The following is a 23,274-nucleotide window of genomic DNA, read 5'->3' on the forward strand; positions in this document are numbered from 1 at the left end:
TATGTTTACACGAATCATGAAAGTACTCATTATATTTTACGAACATTTTAATATGTAATATTAAAAATAAAACATATATTAAAATTATTCAAAAAGCACTGCCGTACAAGCACGTACAAAAGATTTTGAGGAGGATAATATTGTCAAAGGCACGTAAAATATATGCATGGAAACGTGGATAGCATGATGGACTATTTTGAGAAGACCCGTGCTTAACAAGGAGACAGTAGTGGGGTGATGTTGAGACAAAATAGTCCAGGGAGATGTTCGAATGCGCATTGCGCTATTGCAGCCCCCTTCCCCACTCTGCACCCGGTCTAATAATCCTATTCTCCCCATACTGCGTTTATAGACAAAATAATAGAGACGACTTCGTTATCGATCACATTAATATAACTCGGCAAAATAGTTAATATATTTTTTCACAGACGCAGATAAATGAATCTAGAAATATTTTTTTAATACGGCGAAATAGCAAAATTTGCACATCGCATTAATTGAGAACGAAACCGGTTATTATATAAAACTAAATAAATGTCAGTCTTACACTTAGTTAAACCAAAAGGGATAGTTATTCAGACTATAAAATCTGGTCAAAGATTTTTTTGCATTTTCTTCCGTTCGAATATTACGAACACCCATAAAATCTCGCCATCCCACTTAAAAATCAATAAACATGAAGTGAAATATGGCTATAAATACCTGTGCCACCACCCGCTACCCCCTCTCCACCCACAATCCACCCTCCCCCCTGTAGGTGAGTGGTACCCGCTCTTCGTGACCTCCCCACTACCATACCCATCTTGTTCTCCCGGGAGGACGAGTACCAATTTACCTATCATACATGGCATTTTCCTTCTTTGCCTCCATGTTTCTACAACTTCTATCTAAAATTCGTTCTTCTTTTTCTTAACGGTGTTATAAGTGAATATGTACTTCAGTTTTTACGGCGCAATAGTATAAAATTATTTTTTTATATTTGATTACTCCCATAGTATCACCTTTAACTAAGTAACTTATAACTTTTCTAACTACGAGTAGATGGAGTAATTAATAATAGGTATACATATTTCACTCCCCACCACCCAATACAATCCCCACCTCCCATCCCATTCCTACGTCCCAAGGAGGTTAGCGACGTTATTCCCCATGTCGTCCCTCTACATACATCCTCCGTTTTATTTCCCGGTGGAATGAGTATCAAATTACCCCCACCGCCCAACCACCCGAAATAACATGTCACCTCTTCCCCACATCCCACTCTACTAGGAGCCAAACCTTTCACACCTTCTCATCTCTTAGATATGCATCTTCATTCGTAACACTTTATTATTGTAAATTTGTTAGGCTAATTATAACCAAAAGAATTAAGATATAAAGTCATCCGATAAAAAATATTAACATCAATATGATATGTAACATATTTACCTGAAATACTGCCGGCATTCTTCTTCTTACCTGATACCGCTTGCAGTCTTCTTAGAGGATGACAGCACGGGCACTTGTTAGAGAACAAAGACATCATGACCAAATAGAACATTCAACACGTATTGACAGTAAGGGAAGCTGATTGCTAATGGCCGATCCCAGATCCAAGCGACCCAGGTACCCTAGATATGAGGGCATGCGCAATAAACATCGATCATCTCCACCCACGCTCCTCCCTTACACCCCTACCCCCATTTCTTCCACCCGAGGCGAGTACCGACCGTTGCTATGACCACCGACAATCTGGTTTCTTTGTTGAAGGTTCCCGTGGAGACTCGGGATAAATTATTGATTAAAATCTTTACTTGTTGAGTTGTTATGACTGGAGAACAACTTTGTATCTATAGCCATAGATATAATAGGTACAGAAGGAGATAATAATAAAGTAAAAAATAACGACTTTAGATTTAATAAAGAACTAAGTAAATCAGTAAATCAATACGGTGGTGTAAGAAGTAGTGTAGATATAGCACGAGGTGAGGTCTCGCAAATCATTGAAGCGGAAAATACACACGAAGTGCATGATCGCTTGGCTGCCTCGGGAAGGAAATGGCTTGCGAAACGGTAGATATGAAGCATAAGATTACAGGTGCGTGTCTGACAACCATGACAGCTATCGCCCTTTATTAATAATCTATCCATCTAATGTTTAACCTCCTAAAGTTTGACATTTGAAAAACGCTGCATACTACAAATTGTCAAATTTCGATTATTGGTAGGCAAAAATTGGATACACTCATACGTTCATATACGACCGTTTTTATTAAACAGTGTATGATTCTGTTTAATCGGTCGAATTAGTACTGAATAGTCGGCAATTCAAAAAGGTCTAGATTAGGGTCTAGGATAATTTCGGATCCCCTCGAACCGCATCGCATCGGATTCAATAGAAAGTCTGATTCATCGGATCAATGATAAAATAATGAGAGGTGAGGTATTGCATACTTATTTTAGATTCAACATGGCAACACAAAATAAAATGAATCCTAACACAGTTAGTCAGATAATCGTATAATGACTAAAAGTATTAAAGGCCTGCGCTATATCAAATTAAATCAAATCCATTTATTTGTGAATAAGGTAACATATAATGGATGTCAAAACAATTTTGGACGATCGCTTATTCTATCACTGAGTGGCTTACAAATATATATAGGTAGGTTAAACAATCTTATTTTAAATTCAAAATTCATATTCTCATTATAATTCAAAATATTTAAGATATTTACAATACATACATATACGTATTATCCCCTAACCCCCCTTAGTAGTTCCACCTATTTCCTGCGTTTGACAGTTTCATCAATAGTTTGATGAAGAACATTCGCATAATAATAACTGATACTCGATTTATTGTTAGCAAAGCGATTTGTTATCGTTGAAATTAAGAAGCAACAGATTAGGACTATTCCTGATCCTCCTTATTTTAATGTTTCACTATAAACTATATTATTTAAGGTAAGAAATGGAAGTCACTTCTTTTTAAGATAAATTTCGATTTGAGTTTTACTCGATAAAGGTCAACGATATGAATAATTTGTAATAGTTTTTTTTTTTTATTTAAGGCGAAGATTTTTTTACAAGAATAACACAAATCACAACTAAATACATTTTTTGCCATGTCTCACACGCTACGCTCTCTCCCCTCAACTAGGGATCAATATACACACAAAACGTAAAACGAAGGGTGATTAAACGCGATCGCGCGATTACCTTACAAAACCCTGGCCTTGCAGCCCTTATACCAGTTACACAAAAGACGTTGTTTTCACGGTCGAATGTCGCATGATTTGAGAAGCTCGTGGTCACCTTGAACTAACGTGCCCTTCGGTATTAAACTTTGTGAAACCTTCGACCAAAACTACCAAAACGGTTGTAACTGTTAGTCCCATTAAAATCGACATTAAAGTAGCGTATTACTAAATTAGTGAATGTTTCAGGTATACCGTTATACATATGATGTAAAAAAAAATCATCGATGTATACATGGGGTATGCAAATATAATCAGGGTCAACCATAGACCTGTATTGTAGCTAACAGATCTGCGGGGTCAACATTCAAAAATATATACATATTTTTTGATTATTTTTTTTGTAAGCGAGAAGTACTATCGCCAAATGTTACATATAAATTGTAGATCATGTTCAACAAAAAATAGTCTTATTATTTTTACTGCGAATCACCTCAAATACAAGCAGTCGTATTCAACAAAATATGCATACATTTCACTTAACACCCGTAAGCTATGCAGTGGTTTAAAATTCGGCTCTTCAATCTAGGAACTAGATTTCATTCGAATACTAGGTTCTCCTCTTAGAATAAAAACCTAAAGGGAAAACAGGATCCTATTACTAAGGTTCTGCTGCCTCACGTCTGTCTGTCACAGGCACAGGGCTGTATCTCTTGAACCGTAACAGATACTTTTATAACTTGTACTAAGGTCCTATGACTACTATGGTCCTATTTAGCTTCGGTAACAGGTGTCCATAGGCGGCAGTGACTAACTTAAGATGAACTATGTTCTTTAATCGAGGTTGCACCTGTTTCTAATCAGCTACGAGTAATTTCTAAACGGTTTGACTGGTTAAGGTTCAATCCATAAAATATGAAAATGTTTTCACAAAATTATGCTTCACGACTATTACTAAGATTATTCCCGATGAAATTTCAGAATCAGATGAAATAGGTGGAGTTGTAGCAATTATTTTTGTTAAATTATCTATTTATGGACCGTAATCATAACGTTCTAATTTTAATGCTCTAAAGAAATCCACAACGTGTCTGTCATCTTGCTGTTAATAAATATTAAAATAATTATTTCTAAACTATACCTACAAAGTAAATTAAAAAAGATCAAACTAATTATTTTAAACTCTACGTAGAATCAAAGTAAATTGAAAAACATCTAACTCATAGCGCCATCTATCGGAAACCGCAGAAAGCAACTTGTAAGCTACGTATACGTTAAAACGATACAAAATAATATTCCTTTTTTACTTAATGTATCAAAAACATGTTTATCAATCTACATTTCGTTTTACAGTTTTATATTATATTTCGCCTTAATATTTACTTTTTATTTCGAAGACATATCCCAAAAAAATCGAAATCATAATATTTTATTTGTTATTTTATACCAAAGAAGAATAGTCCATAATTTAGACCTACTTAAAAACATATATTTTTAATTTCTAGGAAGAATGAAAACAATTAAAAGGTCAGACTCATAACGCCATCTACCGAAAAGAGCCGGAAACAATTAGTAAGGTAATTACACCTAAAACGACACAACAATATTCCTTTCTTACTTAACGTATCGAAAACATTCTGTTATGTCTACTGACATTTCACCTTAAAAATATTTTTATTTTTATACATTCCACGCTAGCGAAGCACGATTCTTTCATTCTGTCCAAGTTATTATAGAACTGAATAGCTGTGGTTTACGTAACATGGAAGAATACTGCATTGTACAGTATTACGAATATCTTTTGTTTCGTATAATGGATAAGGTGTCATATCAAAATAAATACTTTTTACGTAATAAAACGTAGTAATTGTGGTATGAAATTCGGCTTTTCAATCGGGAGTCCGAGGTTTAAGTCATTTGAAGAGAAGAGAGAAGAGATCCGTGCCCAGCAGTGGTACAGCGATGGGTTTGCGTAACATAAAACATTTGTAGATGTTAGTGCTTGTCCCTGTCGTTTTGGGACCAGAATAGGGCTACGGTATCCTCTGCCCCTCGTTAACAAAAAAATAGGGTTCCGTTTTTACCCTATGGGTACGGAACCCTAAAAAGATGTTAATGCTACGTGTTCAACTGCGACATCATTACCATCAGTTAGTTAACTCAGAACCCTTCATGGTTCGACTTCAGAGGCACCTCTGTCACACTCATTTGTGTCTTATTAAAACAGCTGTGTTCTGGTCATTCATTTTACGTCTCTGGAGTAAGCAATACACCTGTGGTTGACCGCTGGTAGGATTAGTCTTATATCGAGTTAATTACATGTCTATGGGCGGCAGTTGCAACTTACCATCAGGTAGAATGTATGTTTGCTAATTTTATAATATCTAAAGTACAATTATTGGTGCACTAATGGTTGGAAGTCTATCGTTGGACGTAGCTTTTTCTTAGGAAGAAGATTCAGGCTTAGTCACCGTGCTTGGCCGTACGTATAGACGATCAGAAGATGAGTAATTTCACAGGCAAACGCATGTACTCGAACATGAGTGGATTTCTAATTTATACTTTAAATGCAGTAATGTATGTGTAGGAGGGACTATTGTTACCTACATATTATCCATAAACTGCGACGATTTCTTAACATCCACAAGCCTACAAGCAATATCTATGACATAAAAGTATTTTTTCATTAACACGATTTTGAATGATGGTAGAGCCAGTATGTTTCGACTAAGTACCATCGCTACATCCATTTTTAATGTGAAACAGTTGTGCATTTCGGTGGACGTGTTGATGTCGGTTGACTTACATATGAGGCGATCAGATCAGTCCTCAGGAATTGTACCGCGTCTGTGATCGGCTTCAGGTAGAACCTGTTTATATTAAGATGCTTACAGATGGCCATGGGCATCAGCAACCAGTCCAGGTTGCTGCTGCAAGAGTATTTGTTACTCAGATTTGATAAAAAATAAAAACTACTTTTTATACACACCTAATAATAGAACTGTAGAAAAGCAAAATAAATTATGTATACGAGAGTTACAATAGCATCTAATATGGACTAAACCCGTGGCATTACTAAATTAATAAATGACATACTGAAATACTTTATATTTCCTTTTGGTGATCCTCAACGCGCAACGAAAAACGAGAAAAATGAAAGAAACGGTGACTGGGGCTCTACAAACAATGTTTTAAAATGAGGATAAAAAGTAAAATAGCGAAGATAGCTGTCGTTTGATATTGATATCTTAACAGTATCTCTGCTGCTTAAATGTCTTCTGCTATTTTAAAAGCTTGAGAAAGTATAACAATTTGACAATGACCACTTCGAAAGGATAAAATCAAGTTATTTTAAAAGAACACTTACATCATAGCTCGTGTAACCGTATATTCCTTGCGTTGAAAGCTATGTGTGTCACTTTGATTGTCTGGAAGCTCCAATTCATCACTTTAACGATGACCGATATTTCATGACGGATAGTTTCAAGTGGCATGACGTCATTGTTCATAAGGATAATGGGTCACGTCACATTCATAGTCAAATTTACTGCTCCAGGACAATTGATTGTAACAACGTCCAATTTGTTGCAGTTTAGTTAAGCATACACATTCATTTCTTGGTGGGATGAATCTGATTGTGAGAAGCAACATGATTAATTATTGTGCTCCCGAAATACATCATTTTCACAACGATAATTGTTAGAAGATCATCCATCCATCTGAGAAGCTCTTTTGTTTAAAAACACGATTCATGTTTCTGTTATGAATTTTAACGAAGATGTAATACAAGACATTTTAAAAATCGTAACATATTTCTGGAAACACTTCGGTAATCTCCAATTTATTAACAAAACGCTGAGGAATTCCCTAATCGATCACTTAAAAATATATATGTACCTAAATATGTTACAATTGGGGTATGAATATAATGTATTCATACCCTAATTCCATATTCCAATTACATTCCAATTATATGTTCCGATAAGAAAATCATTCAAGAAGGGTTTTTCAAATGATAATAGAACAATTTGCTAGATTGTAGCATCATAAGACCAAAATTTGGTTATGGCATTTCATTAAAATATCAAACATCCTTGTACAATAAGTAAGATATTTTTCAAAATATTTTTAAATATTAAGAAATCCACATTAAAACAGTATCGCATAGAAGAGTTTATTATAACATAGATAGCAATCAGCGGCTAGAATACAATAGATCTAAAGTGACATGCGATTAATTGCGTAGATTCATAAGCACATCTTTGATTATTTACGGTTTAATGCAGTGAACATCTGATACCATCAAATTACATTTAACTGCTATCATTCTCATGTGTCCTAATTCTATATGTGTCCATTTTGTCGTCGTGCCTACTTGCGAAAATGTGTATTTCTCTTCTAAGCAACTCGGTGTTACGGAAAATCTATTCAAACCACTACTACCACGGCCTCCTTCAATTACATCACACTCTGCACTCAAACTCATCATCGCAGGTCAAGCTCGACGTCTCACAAAGACATAAGCATTATTGCTCACCTAACTACAGAAGCGTACAAACGACGAAATCCAATACATCAAAATATCCAAACAGGTACCTTTAAAGGCTCCCGATAAAATAACTTTTTGGACTAAGCCGCGAACTAAGCTTGGAACGGAACGGATTCGGTTTCGCGAAAGGCAAACGAAAAGTGACGAATAAAACGCGAATGCCACAGGATCATCCTTCCTTAACACTTATATCACAGTCACTTGCACCAGAAACGTTCATATCACCAGACAATACAAAAGAAACTCTCAACGTAATTAACCACTGAAGCTAAGAACGCGAAATCATATGCTCGGTCGATACCAACGAATTTCCTTACACGGGAAAGGAAACAGTGGATTTGTTTGTTTTGCAAGGCTTTCTTTTTTTTTAATACGGCGTTCTTCCGGGAACGCGTCCGGGCCGCGCCGACGAGGCAACTGGAAAGATCGAACGCAGCCCTGGGGGAGGCTGCGTATGTGCGCGCAACCCTCGAGCGAAACGCCACCTTGCTGTTCGAACATATGGTTGGTATTCAGTTGAGATGCTACGATTCACCGATCGATTTATGCCCGGCGCCACAAGGTCTCATGACGCGATCGCGGTAAGTTAAACTGATCCGTGCGGAGTCGTAGTAAAGTGGGTAGTCGGTTGGTTATAGTTGTCGGGGAGAGCGAGGGATGGGGCGCGGGCGTGGTGCAGTACGGGGGTGAGGCCGACAGAGGGCGCTGTTCCACGTAGCGTACTAGCGGTCTGTTACCGGGCGCTTTGATTAAACATACTTTATTAGTTAACAATGTACCTTTGTCATTTTTTTAAATGAACTACGAGGTGGGGTTCATTTCATAATTGCAGTATGAATTATGCACACATTATTAAATATTCCGTGATGTGGCGTCAGACATATTGAAGGAGTATTATAAATCACCTGAGCATTGAATAAAAACATTAAAAGATACATTAACAAAATTAAAGTAAAACTTCAAATTTGAATATGTATTAAATTTGATTTTAAGCCAATGAATTACTTAAACATTTGCAGCTGAAACTGTAGCACACATAAATAGAATTTTTTTTCTCATGAAGTCAGTAAATATGAAGGTTAGTGATTATGGTGTCTGTTTTTATTAGTCTGGAGGTGAATCCAGTACCTGCATTGCCCATGGCACGGAGACGCGGGGGCGGGCGCACGCACGAATCGATAAAGCCAATGCAGTGAGATTAGCCGCCACTTGTTTATCAGGCGGGAAGACTGTGCCCTTCAATTTATAAGCATCCAGAATATTAGGGCATGGTTTAAATAGAGATTATAGAAATAGTAGCCGTGATACGTGGCATGTACGTACACATATCTGTGTTAAATCCGAGGGATGCAAGTTTATTTTTGGTGAACATATTAAAAATAAATTAATTACAACTACTTAAAGTTTTAGTAATTGATGATTTTTCTTCATCAGGTTTCATGAGTTTTTCAAAGATCGTTAAAGTCCAATATGTCTACCAAGGGACATTTTAAAATTCTTATTATTAGCGCTGCTGTGTTTTGGTTTATAAGGATGTAATAAGGGAGACACAATTTTACGAGGCATTCAAACTTTGCCCTCAGTTAGTTAGTAACTCGATGTGGTCGTTCTCAAGAAGGACCCTGACGTACTACCGGAGGGCTGATCCTATCTGGAGTTGAAAATAGTCCACGGGCAGTAGTAGCCACTTACCATCCGATTAACCGCATAGTACTTAGCAATACAAAAAAGGCTACAGAAGCAGCACATCTCGCTACCAACAAGCTCAACTGAACCACGAAACACGAGCCGGCTACTGTTCGTAACGGCACCGTCAACCGCAGGTATGCTGCGCGCGTAACGCGGAGGAAGCTTACCGGGGCATACAAATGAACGTACACAACAATATTTTGCTCTACGGAAGCTATGGTGACCTGGTACATAACATTTTGGCAAACCTGCCCAAATGTTCTGCGCGTGCTAAATTCGCAATTTGAATTTTGTTTTTATAATATGAGAGTAGCAGACGAGCATGCAGTCCACCTGATGGTAAGTGGCTACTGCCGCCCATAAACATCTGTAATCAACCCCAGATAGGATTAGATATTCCTACCTGAGGTCGGCCACAGATGCGCCGCTACCCCTGAGGACTAAGCTGGAACACCTTGGAAAAGTCTGTCTCCCTTACCACACCCTTCAAACCGGAACACAGCAGCGCCTAACACTGCTGTTATTAGGTAGAAATAGGTGTGGCGGTGGTGCCGCCGGAGTCGTTCTACCACCTTCGGTTATATTGTGTCAGTGTTATCGGTTGTATGTTGCGAATTTAGTCCTTTCATGGTTCGAAGGAGGCAATACCACCAATGACCATAGCGATATAATTATGTTTTTGTTTATTCTGTTTATGAGGGTATGATAAAGTACTCACACTTGGAGTTTACTCTTCCAAGTGTATGTTTAAAGTGCGTTGGTTACTGATTCAATTTGGAGTCGATTTCAGATGTGAAAGGGTGGCAATGGCCACTTATTACGAAGTGGAATTCATGTCAATTTGCAAAATTTTAAGAACCCACAACCTAAATAGGCGAAACCTCCAGTACGCAAACTCGGCTGTCACATTCACAAATCTATATTGATGTTGGCAGAACCCTTTGCAGTTCGACTCCGGAGGAACTACCGCCACGCTGATTTCTACCTAATAATAGCAGCGCCAGCAGCGCGCTGTTATGGATTTAGGACGACTTAAGATAGACTTAGCCCTCAGGGGTACCTTAACTGGGGCTGATGACAGATGTCCTTAGGCGGTAGTAGCCTCATACCATCAGATGGACTTAAAGTTCTTTTGCTACCGACATCATAAAGAAAGATATGTCTACCGACGTGATAGGAAGCCACAAAGGTGCTGCACCGGCACACCTTCGTATCGATCGCGTTGCTCGGATACCGGCCGGCCTCCAGGGACCGTCCGGGTCAACGTACTGCTGTCTCACTCCGCATTTTTGCCAACCGGTCACTGTGTTGATATTTTGAGGAGCTACGCGGTTGGTATAAACGGAGAAGGTAGGCTGCTAATACTAGAGCTGCCGGTTCAAAATATAGATGATGTTTCAAAGCGGCTATCATTGCGGCCCTGTTGCCATTAATTAAATATAAACTTGATAGTATTTAGACTTAAAAAATCTATTAATAGTAGATACATTTGGAAATTTTGTTAAAATCTCAAACAAATAATACTATTTACACTTACGACGCTTTGAGAATCATATATCATGTTTTTAATACGCTTTTATTAGCTTCAGACGTATGTATGTTGGTATGTTAGTATGTAACGGAATCTTTGAACATGATTTTAACCCTCTTCAAAACGTCGGATTAACTCGAAAATTGGCATACTTATTAAGGACCGATGACAATTCAATATTTTAAACATTCTGACTCGTTATCCTTACTAGGATAATCAGGATCAGCGATTTTTGTTTTCCTGAGACCCGGAAGGTCTGCGTTAAGACCAATAAAGGAATCTACCAGGCGCGCCGATCACCTAACCTAACCTAACCTGACCTGACCTGACCTGACCTGACCTGATCTGACCTGACCTGACCTGACCTCAACTTCGACGCGTCCGTTGTTAATAGCATCATGAAGCGGTGTCTCATCATCCTTATTCATTCAGCACTTCAACATCTGCACCTTCCTTTAACAAGATTTCCACTATTTCATTGTTCCCATTTCTTGCTGCCAAATGTAAAGGCATATATGATTTCAGCTCATCGTCATAGTCACAACTTATATTATTAACTCGAGCTGTAAAATTAATTAAACTACTAACAGTTTTAAAATCTCTGCAGGCAGCAGCAAGTCAGCAACACAAAGAGAAGAAATTCTAGAATTATTTTTGATATTAACATCATCATGCTGTAATATTAAATCGATGATTGGACGACGTCCTTTTGAAATGGCTAGATGTAAAGCAGTTGACCGTTTTTCTCTTGAGTATTGCCATCAGCGCCTGTTTTTAAAAGATGCTCTATCATCCTTTTTCCGTGATTACTTTTATCCAAGATAGAGGACCTGGGATATGGTATAAATTATGAAAGAAAGCAGTTAGCATTGGCAATTCGGATGTCATTCAACAACTCCTCTGGGATTTTCACGTTAACAATAAAAATAAACACCAATGTAAAACACCACTTCATACAGTTGTGTTAAACAATGACCCAATATTCATTTTTGCACTGCTAAGCAAAGGTGCTGATGCTGATTCGAAAGATAAACTTGATAATACGCTACGTAATAATCGTTAAAATAATCGCTAAAATAATCACTAAAAAATGAAAAATAAATAATAGTTAAAAAAAACTAAAACATACGCTTTTATAAAAAATTCGACCAAAAAATGAAAAATAAATAATAGTTTAAAAAAACTAAAAAAATACACTTTTTATAGAAAATCCAACTAAAAAATAGAAAATAATTTTTTAAAATTTGAATTAAGAATAGTGTAAATAAGATAAAAATATTTTTCATTGTAAAAAAAGCGTGGGGTGCTTTTAAAGATATTATCAAAATGGTAATCCTTCTACTCAATATCTATCAATAAAATATTTATGACTATTGACACCATGCACCCCACGCTTTTTTTACAATAAAAATATTTTTATCTTATTTACACTATTCTTAATTCAAATTTTAAAAATTTATTTTCTATTTTTTAGTTGGATTTTCTATAAAAAGTGTATTTTTTTAGTTTTTTTAAACTATTATTTATTTAGTATCAACTATCAATGTAATTAAAAACCAGTACAAAACACCCCAGTACAACGTATCAGACCTGTATGGCCCCACTACTGTCAGTGGCAAAAAGATATAAAGCGTTACACGAGTAGCTAAGACATTTTATTTAATGAGATTCAAGTCACGACTCTACCAGACACACGCCAGACAGACAATAATTTAAAACACAGCTTTGAAAATTTCTGATTATTATTTATAGCAAATTATTATTTGTCTACAATTTAAATCACAGACCGACGTTCAGTTTTATATAAATTGTATAGCATACGTCCAGTCCATTTAGACATAATTAAAATCGTACGCAAAAATAACTTCAGCATTTTAAGGTCAGAAAATTGCTCCGTACTAATTACATGCACCTCCTCCATCCAATGCATCCCACATGGAATCGCCTTTAACCGTTCAGAACTAGCTTACAAAATCGATTTCTCCGAGTTCTCTTTCGTTTAAATCCTTATAATTGATTTACACTTTGTTGTAAACGAACATGAAAAGCAAGAATGACGAGTGACCTTCACTCTCGGAAATCTGTGATCAACTCAAATTGCCATAGGTGTGGTACATGTGAAGCTCAAACCGTTCAGCAAGCGACCCCGGGAAGGACATCGGTTTGTGTGGTCGCATATCGCTGTAATCAGCAGGGGATGTGAGAGGAGCGTAAATTGCTCCCCCCAGGGCAGAGCCCGATAGAAGAGCATCTGCGTTAGGAGGATTCCGGTTGTGTTCCGTTGGAGATCCCGGAGTTCTTCACCAAACGCTGAGGACGGCCACCGGGGGGGTTTTAGTGCGATAAAAATCCCACATAACCCGGCGTCACTCCCATGGCGTCGGGTACCTTTTCAAGTCATGAACAAAAAAAAAGGTGTGGTACATGTGAAGATTAAGTTGGAAAACCTCGTTTGTGAAACCTTAACACACCCATTAAACAGGAACACAGGAGCTTTTGAAGCGGCATAAGGTAGAAATGGATGGTTAAGTTAGGATAGGTTGGTCGAACTGCCTACAACTAAGACGACCAGTAGTCCTCAAGACTAACAACGCCTCAACGCTCATAAAACAACCTCTTTACTATATCAAATTGGTTTTAAGAGATCATGGGTAGCAGTGGCCACTTTTTTTTATAATATAGGAGTAGCAGACGAGCATGCAGTCCACCTGATGGTAAGTAGCTACTACCGCCCATGGACATCTGTAATCAACCCCAGATAGGTTTAAATATTCCTACCTAAGGTCGGCCAGAGATGCGCCGCTACCCCTGAGGACTAAGCTGGAACACCTCGGAAAAGTCTGTCTCCCTTACCACACCCTTCAAACCGGAACACAGCAGCGCCTAACACTGCTGTTATTAGGTAGAAATAGGTGTGGCGGTGGTGCCGCCGGAGTCGAACCACAAAAGGTTCTACCACTATCAGATGAACTGCACGCTTGTATGCTACATCAATCGTATAAAAAACTTTTTAGAGTTGTTATGTAGTTTTTCTGACCGTTTCAATCCGATACCACATCGATCATTTTGGGGGAAACCCTTACCGAGTGGCCGCTCCCTTTGGGTACACGGGATTCGTAATATAACCCCCAACGTGAATTAAACCCGGTAATTGCCGACGGAAGTGCCTTTGATACATAACCCGGAACTTTCCACGAATTAATTGCATACAGTACTTTTGCATATAGCTCTTGAATCTAGGGAATTAATTGCTCGTGTAGCGCAAATGAAGTAATTTAACCTGATGGTAGAAATATGAGTTAGCGCAGTATATAAATTGAAAGTCTCATATTTTTGTTAGTTATAGTAAAGTTTTCTACATTTATGTTATAAAATTAGCAGCTACTCTACCCCTGGGTAGAGGAAGTACATACTCCTGTATGCATTTTGGATCCTTAAAATACTGTTTTAAATTCAAAGAAAGCACTAATTTTTGTCGTTGAAAAAATACGCAAAGATATCCGTTTGAATGATATGCAAAGTGACCGTACTTTTGCAGTACATCAATTAATTTTTACATGACAGTATGAGGGATATTTTATTCAACTAATTGAAAACCATAATCGTTTGTTAAGTGCGCGTCGACAATCATTAACTAAATTAATTGATTCCGAAAAGTTACATCAATTAAGTATCGCGCAGCGTTCCGGAAATTCCTTCTTTATGGCAAATGTTTTTACACCATAACATTTTAATTAAATTAATCCAAAAACACCGAGGCTCATATTTTAATATACTTTAAAAATCACCCTTAAAATAGCTAAGCAGTTGACGACCCTGTTTGTCCTATATCATCATACAAATTACCATATGAAGGGTAAACTGACCTAGATATTCAATGCTTCCAGTTTACTTTAAAAGTAGTGTTAATGGACAAACATATCAAATTGCTAAGCTCAAAGAAACGTTTGAACAAATGTCTACGGAAGGACAAATGGAAGGGATAATCCCTATTGCGTAGGTCTAGAAAAAGAGGGTCAGGATAAACTCAAGGATAATCCGATTAATGGCTAACATTTAGTTGGCGTTTGGATTACGTCGACAAACCTGATATCTTGTTTCGCGGTGGACATTAGGTTTAAGTTTTTTGTTTTAATTGTCTTTACTAACATAGGCTAAGTTGTCTTTAACACAAACCCCCTTGTTTTGTTTGTTGTGCACTAACATAGACTTAAGAAAATATGTACTAACCAAATATATGGACTGTAAAAAAATGGGTCTGAAATAAAGAAAATATTATTATTATATTACATTGGTTGTTAAGCAATGCGTTCTGGGTTCTCTCCCGGCTGTGCTGTTTTATCTCTTTCTATTTCCTACTGGGCACTGACTCCACCTCACAATTATGGGGGTTGATGCATTTTTTTTATAATTGTACCTTACTATAAGGCAGACGGGCTACAACAGGATTAGTTTTGTTTTTGGGTTAGTCTTTTAGTGTTTGTGTACTTTTAATGACACCAATGATACATTTTATCATAATGTATGTCTATGAGCATATAAGATGAAGTAAACATTATACACAGTACCTTTTCTGATTATGCAGTGTTTAACCTTCAACATGGAGTGCCTTTTTAGGATAATCACGTGGCAAATCTCTTGACTCATCGTCGAAAACAATATCTACCGAATAAATATAGATTTTGTTTTTATTCGTTTATTAAGGGGATTAATTTGGAGCGCTGTTTATGAAGATACCTAACCTATTTTCATAGTCAAGCAATAAAGATAGGCTATTTCCGCTTAATAATAACAGTTATTGCGTCGTTGTTGTAAATTGAAGGATGTAGTAAGGGAGAAATATTCATACGAGGCATTCCAAGTTTGTTCCAAAATCTATACGCAATCCGAATTTCAGATGTCGGCAGTTGCCTTCAGGTGGACGGCATGTTCGTTTGCTACTTTTATATGAAAAAAAGCATGTAAAAGAAGGAAATTGACAAATGGATTTCAAAGTAGATTTAGTTCAGTAGAAAATACGATAAAAACAAAAACCCCCGAGTGCTTTAAAATAGCCTATGTCATTCCCAAAATTTAGATGAAACCAACGCCACCTCATATGTTAAAATCCGTCAAGCAGTTTGGGTTGCAGGGCATGTCAAAAGAGAGACAAAACATAAAGCGCAATTTTGTCAATTTAGACATTTTGTTACGTAACTGTCACTATAGTTTTGATACAATCCGCTAGGGGCGCTGATTGGAATTTGTACGGAGAAATACGTAAATAAATACTAAAACGGTCATATATGTCAAAACGTAAAAACTTATGGTAAGGGTACTTACTACGGAATCCTAAAAACGTAAGTACGGAATGCAACATTTTTCAGACAGTCATGTAATAATTTATCCCAAAGTGAATTAAGGAAGTTGAAAGCGATCCAATATGAAAATAAAACAATAAATTCCCATATCTGTCGTTTAAACTTTCAAGTTGTTCTGGAAATATTCCAAACAGTTACATTCCATTTGGGAAATGAATATAGCGGATATTACGTGGTTGGGCAGGAGTTGGCAACATTTTTGAACAAGTTCTATAAAAATAATTAAAGATGTATGTCTATGCTTTTGTACGGCCTAAGAAGTTAAACTTCTTTGGTGTATTTAGTAAAACCATGACACGTTATGACACGAAAGAATTTATCGTGTATCATATACGAGGGTGCGTTTTTAAGTCCGCGGAATGGCAGGGTTGGAGGGGGGATAGCGGGCTCGTTAAGGGCCGTACGTGTTAAGTGACTCATAAATAGTATAAATATAAAGTTTTATTACAATTGCATCATTAGTTTTAAAACTATCGACAATTAAACAACTCAATCCGGAAGAAAATTGGAAGTATGGAGAAAATCGAGCATCGCGCCGTTATAAAGTTCCTTACCAAGCAAGGAAAGTCTGTGCAAATCATAATGGAAGAGATGTCATCGGTTTACGGGGACTCTTGCCCTGGAAAAACGATGGTTTACAAGTGGAACAACCTTTTTAAGCAAGGCAGGGATTCACTTGAAGACGACCCACGACCAGGACGGTCTGTTGAGGTGACCATTCCGGAAACGATAGCGGAAGTCGAAAAATTAGTACTGGAAGATGCTCGGCTAAAGAAGAAACAGCTTGCAGAAATGGTTGGAGTAACGGATACAACCATTTTTAAAATTCTGCATGACCATCTTGGCATGACTAAGGTCAGCGCGCGGTGGGTGCCGAGAATGCTCACGCCGCCTCAGAAACAACAGCGCGTTGAATGTTCCCGTGCGTTTTTGAACCTCTGTGGAGAAGATAAGGATATTGTACTGAATCGAATTGTTACTGGAGATGAAACTTGGGTTCACCATTATGAACCTGAGTCTAAACAAGACTCCATGCAGTGGCATAAAAAGGGTACAGCACCTCCTAAAAAGTTTAAGGTGTCACAATCGGCCGGCAAACTCATGGCGACAGTCTTTTGGGATGCAGAAGGAATTTTGTTAATAGATTACAAAGATAAAGGTGTCTCTATAACCGGAGAATATTACGCAACAATCTTGGAGCGGTTAAAAGAAGCCATCAAAGAAAAAAGACGAGGAAAATTATCCAGAGGTGTCCTGCTGTTGCACGACAATGCGCCCGTACACAAGAGCCGTATTGCACTGGCTGCCCTGCATAAGGTGGGCTTTGATATTTTAAATCACCCACCCTATAGTCCAGACCTGGCTCCCACCGATTATTATCTCTTTCCAAAAATGAAAAAAGAGCTTCGTGGAAAGAAATTTTCTACAGACGAAGAAGTAAAGGACGCAATTTCCTCGTATTTTTCCGACAAGGACAAAACATTTTTTTTTGTCTTGCAGGAGAATATGTAGAAAAAGAAAAATAATTTTGACATTTTATTTTCGCTCCTTGTCCCTCATTCCGCGAACTTAAAAACGTACCCTCGTAGGTATTTAAACGCTAAAATTTTCTGCGTTGGTTGCTATGTGTATTCAACTTTAAGGTGTATTTCTTTTGCCTTTCGTTATCTTAAATCAATTTTTTTTTTAATTAGTTGATAGGCATGCGCTTGGCCTCGATCTCGCCTGATGGTAAGCTTCGATGAGGCCTAAGATGTGCCACGCTTGCCTAGAAGTAGCCTATTCACTCTTGACTTGAAGACTCCTAGATTATATTTGTCGGGAAACACAGAAGCCGGCAGGGCATTCCACTCCTTGGCGGTTCGTATTAGAAAAGACGAGGCAAAACGCTTCGTACGAACCAAAGGAACGACTTGATAGGGGTGGTAGCCTGCCGTGCGTCTGGACGTCCGAAGATAGAATGGGGCTGGAGGAACTAGATCGTGAACCTGTTGCGCACACTCCCCAAAATGAATTCGGTAGAAAACCGCAAGACGAGCCACACGCCGACGGTGTTGTAGGTTTTGGAGCCTGGCTTTAATTAGCGACTCATCCCCAATGAGTCTCTTGGCCCGTTCCTCAAACAAGTCCAGTGCCTCTAAGTGATGCTTAGCTGTACCATCCCATAGGTGACAGCAGTACTCCATACACGAACGGACTTGCGCCTGGTACAGCGTAAGCATTTGCATAGGTGTAAGGAAGTGCTTCACTTTGTTTTGTTTATTATTTTCACTAACGCCCAAAAAGAAGTATACCTTCTACAATATTTTGTAAGACTCACGATAGCATGTCATTAGGTAAAGTCACGATAGCGTGTCCGTCAGCCCGGAAGAAAATGGGGATGTAGGGACGTAAATTTAAGTGAACCAATTCGAACCACTTACTACACCCCTATAAATTTGAAACTACTAATAGTAAAGTGCGTAATACACTAGTAAAATTTAATAAAGCCTCTTGAACATTAAGGATGCTAAATTCCATGAGCCAAACATAGTGAGTTTTTAAGGCCTGAAAGTGAAATATTTATAACTCAAATGACTTGTTATGCTTGTAAGACTTTCATTTTTTATGGTGAAGCATAAACCAAAAAACGAAAACCATCGTATGCACATTTTTTTTACTTTTTATGAATAAAATATTATTCAAAAGTAGAAAAGACGAAGGGAGGAATGGTCAACGTAAGCTTTGTTTTGCACTTTCATACGGAACGTGCAAAAAATCACGTACGGTAGAAGGAATAGCAATTTAATCACAAAGGTTGCCGATTCCTGGGTAAAAAGTCGATATTTATTTTATAAGCGACGTTTATAGTGCTTTTATTTGCGTTGCACCCCAATGTCTAGACACTTTGGGGCGCGGCAAACTCGGCAAAGACTTCCGAGTACAACCACGTTGCGCCAAGCGTTAATTTCATCTATAACTGCTTGCATTCATTGGAATTCTATGGAACTGGAATAGGTTGCATACAGATAGCTTACGGTATGAACATTGGCTCACACGATGGGATTCGGTTTACAAACGTTATCCACCTCTGATTCTGAAACTAATGAAAAAGGAATGGGTTGATGATTTTGATGGTAAACATTAATTACATTTGCTTTTGTAAACACTAAATATTTGTTGTTTAAACACATAAGCTTTAAATAGATTTCCAGCATTACCTCAAGCTGATATGACAAAACAATGCCGGCTGACTTACATATGAGGTGACCGCTGTATGCCCAAGAATAGCAACGTGTCTGTAGTCGGTTCCAGGTAGAATCCTAATTCTATATGAAGTTGGTTACAGAGAGATCCACGGGCGACAAGGACCCCTTACCACCAGGTGGACTGCATGCTAGTATGCTACTTCGATCTTATAAAACAACGTCCATCAAGGCAATGGACATAATACACACAATATCAAAGTACTTCCTTAATTAGCCTCCTCGCAAAATGGTAATTTAAACCAGTCTGTATTACCTACGGAGATTCGTTTTATTTCGCGTTGGAAGGTTATTTGTTTGTTCAAGTCTAGGTATTCCATTGTACTGTTGATTATAATTAGCGGTTAAGACTCACGAAGCGATTTACTCAAACTTTTTAAAAAGTGCAAAAATACTTTAAGAAAACGCATGTGTTCGTACGTAAGAAGTTTTACTTCTCCGCGTAGTTAATATAATATTTTAATGGAGTTCAACAAATTCTAAATGAAACGTCCGATAGACTGAAGTAAATACGACAAAAAACATGTGTTACAAACGGCGCGCAACTTCGCTCGCAAAAATCTTCGATTTCTGTTCCCCCACGTGGCAAAAGAAGTATAACTTCTGTAGCACTAAATTTCCCGAAAGAACCTAATGGCAACGACATTGCTACTAGAAATAGAATAGGTTTGAGGAGCGAGAAGGAATTCCCCTAAAATTGCAAATATCTCTCCCCAAGGGGCGGCGAGGGATTACCACTTATTGCTCGAGGATTACATTGCCCTCGCCGTGTCGTCTGTGTATTTTTATGTTCAGGAAGCGTCGTATAAGCCACCACACCACTACTACTGTTGTATTAAAAAAAAGCAATTATAGAGAGCTTATTTTTCAAATTCGAAACAAATCATTGCAATGAGTCTTCAGCATGCATCATGCGGCATGATTGTAGGTATAAAAAAAAATATAATAACTAGCTGACCCGTTTTTAAATGTTACGGGTGAACAACCCTTATCACTTAGGACTATGAAAAATAGATAGTAGCCGATTCTCAGACCTACTGAATATGCATATAAAATTTGGTGAAAATCGTTAAAGCCGTTTCGGAGGAGTACGGTAACTAACATTGTGACATGAGAATTTTATAAATAAGAAGATTATTTTGTGTCCGCGTAAGTTAGTGTCGTGTTGTAAGTTACAATAATTTTCAGTGTATGTTGTATTCAGCAATTATAAAACTCAAAATTCTTTTACCAAAAAGCATTATGTGGACACTGATAATGTAACCAAAGCCAATGAAATGATTAAAACATAAATAAATCACACATAGCTTAGCTAACAAACCTAATGTATGTATAAATCGAATAAAATGACTTGCTAAGTGGTTATTGGCGTGACAAAAATAAAAGTCAATATTTATTGAACTTATGTTCGTCTTTTGCGGTCCGTTATACAAAGTGCAATACCCTCTGGGCTGTTGTAAATTATAAATATAAAACTTATCTAGAAAGTTAAGTTACGTTGGACGCGACCACTAATAACTTAATTTCATGATTTCATTTCTGATTTTTAAAGTTACATTAGATAATACTTATCACATGCTATAGGGTTGAAGAAGAACATCGTGTGTTAATCTAGACGTCTGAGAGAAGAAAGGGAAAAGTTCTTAAATGTGTGTGAAATCCAGCAATCCGCACTTGGTCAGCATAGTGTATTATGGGCTAAACTTATCTCACTCTGAGAGGATTTTAGTGTTCAGCAATGGGCATTCGCACTTGGTTAGCATAAGGTAATATGGTCTAACTTGTCTCACTCTGGGAGGATACGCGTGCCCCAGCAGTGGGATAGAAATCAGTTTACAACGAATTGACGGACACCATGTATATCCTTATCCACTAATATTATAAATCCGAAAGTTACTCTGTCTGTCTGTCTGTCTGGTTGTCTCTTCTTCACGCCTAAACCACTGAACCGATTTTAATGAAATTTTGTACAAAGATAGTCTGAGACCCGAGAAAGGACATAGGATAGTTTTTATCCCGGAAATCCCACGGGAACTAGGGATGGCGATCTAACATCGATTAATCGGAGAATCGATCTTTTGAACCAAAAAAATCGATTAGTTTAATCGATATTAGTAAGGATTGAATCGTAAACTATGCATTTGATCAAGTGATGATCTTTTGCAAAGTTGTTGTCCATGAGCCCACGAAGGTTGCAGAGTTGGTTCGACCAATTTTCGCCAGATGGCGCCACTTTCATTCCAATAAAGGTACGAATTTTCAGTTTTATGTATGTTAGTATGTCATAATATTTTCTTTTAAACGCGGGCAAAGCCGCGGGCAAAAACTAGTATTCTATACATTCGTGATGAGCATAACAATTGTTAATGAACCCATCATGTTCCACTTGATCATAATGGCGCTGCAACCCGCACGTGTTCGACAACAGAACAATCTACTATTTGGGGTGCCTACCCTATTCGCATGTGTGTTGGTAAATATTGAGGGGAGCGCAATAATGTTGGATTAGTGCCTAGAGTGAAATTTTGTCGTAAATTGTATAAAACAAACATCTTTAATTTTCATTTAAATCAGCTAACAGTAGAACATCCTAAGTAGGGTTGTTCCGAAGCATTGTGAAATAGCCTGAAATACGTCATGATTTCAAAGGTATTTTCGGAATCTTCTCTACTCTATCACATTTTTTAAAACATACCGATTTACGAGACATCCCACTTTAGTTTTCAAGGGTAGTAAAGTGCTGCTTTCAATCTCAGGACTGCAATTATATCTGGGGTTGATTACGGATCTCCATGGACGGCAATGGCCACTTACGATTAGGTAGATTGCATGTTCGTTTGCTACTAACCCAAGTCTTATGAAAAATGTTAATAACGTTATTTGAATAAAACAGAGTACATTACATTAGAACGTATAAAACGCAGCAACTAAAAATTGAACAAGTGAAAGCTATTTCATTTACAACACAACCCCAGTTTGCGTATCGATCCGGAAGCGCTGGGTTTTAGGGAACAAATGAACAAAGGTACCTACACGGGTAGGCAGAGGCACATAGAATACTTAATTGGCGTATTTCCATTGCAGACGAATGGGAAATTTAATACTACCGACATTCATGCAACACAAAACTTCTATATTATATATAACTAACTGACCCGGCAAACGTTGTGTTGCCATATAAATAAAAAAATGTTAAGGACGAACAACCCTTATCACTTAGGGGTATGAAAAATAGATAGTAGCTGATTCTCAGACCTACTGAATATGCATATAAAATTTGGTGAAAATGAAAATCGGTAAAGCCGTTTCGGAGGAGTACGGTAACTAACATTGTGACACGAGAATTTTATATATAAGAAGATAGAATTGGGTATAGATGACACATCAAACACCAATTTCTAGGGTTTAAATGGAAGCTGACTTAGATAGTGTATAAGTATGCGGCGATCATCTTAGTCCCCAGGAGTGGCATCTCATCATGTGGTCGGTTTCAAGTAGAATCCTTGTACTATATGGTGTTAAGCAGAAATGTTTATGGGCGGAGTGACCTATCATCAGATGGACTCCATGCTCATTAAGACTGTTGGTCTTATCGTCAAGCTTTTTTTTATAATATAGGAGTAGCAGACGAGCATGCAGTCCACCTGAGGGTAAGTGGCTAATGCCGCTCATGGATATCTGTATTCACCCCCAGATAGGATTAGATATTCCTACCTGAGGT

At 37.7% G+C, this 23,274-nt stretch overlaps 1 protein-coding gene across 2 annotated transcripts in view; it reads right to left on the reverse strand.

The window, feature by feature from the left end:
* The window catches only part of LOC140742387 (uncharacterized), a 98,982-nt gene that overhangs the window by 65,999 nt on the left and 9,709 nt on the right, over window positions 1–23,274 (reverse strand). The window contains exon 1 of one of the 2 annotated variants that reach the window (XM_073073315.1): window positions 7,776–8,106. The exons of the other annotated variant lie outside the window; for it this stretch is intronic. The gene's annotated coding sequence lies outside the window, so the exon portion shown is untranslated. Of the gene's footprint in view, window positions 1–7,775; window positions 8,107–23,274 lie in introns of those variants that run through there. 2 annotated transcript variants of the gene reach the window in all.

The sequence above is a fragment of the Epargyreus clarus genome, unplaced genomic scaffold (assembly GCF_041222505.1).
Source record: "Epargyreus clarus isolate Ecla_fem2 unplaced genomic scaffold, WU_Ecla_fem_2.2 ptg000005l, whole genome shotgun sequence".
In the NCBI taxonomy this organism is placed as follows: Eukaryota; Metazoa; Arthropoda; class Insecta; order Lepidoptera; family Hesperiidae; genus Epargyreus; species Epargyreus clarus.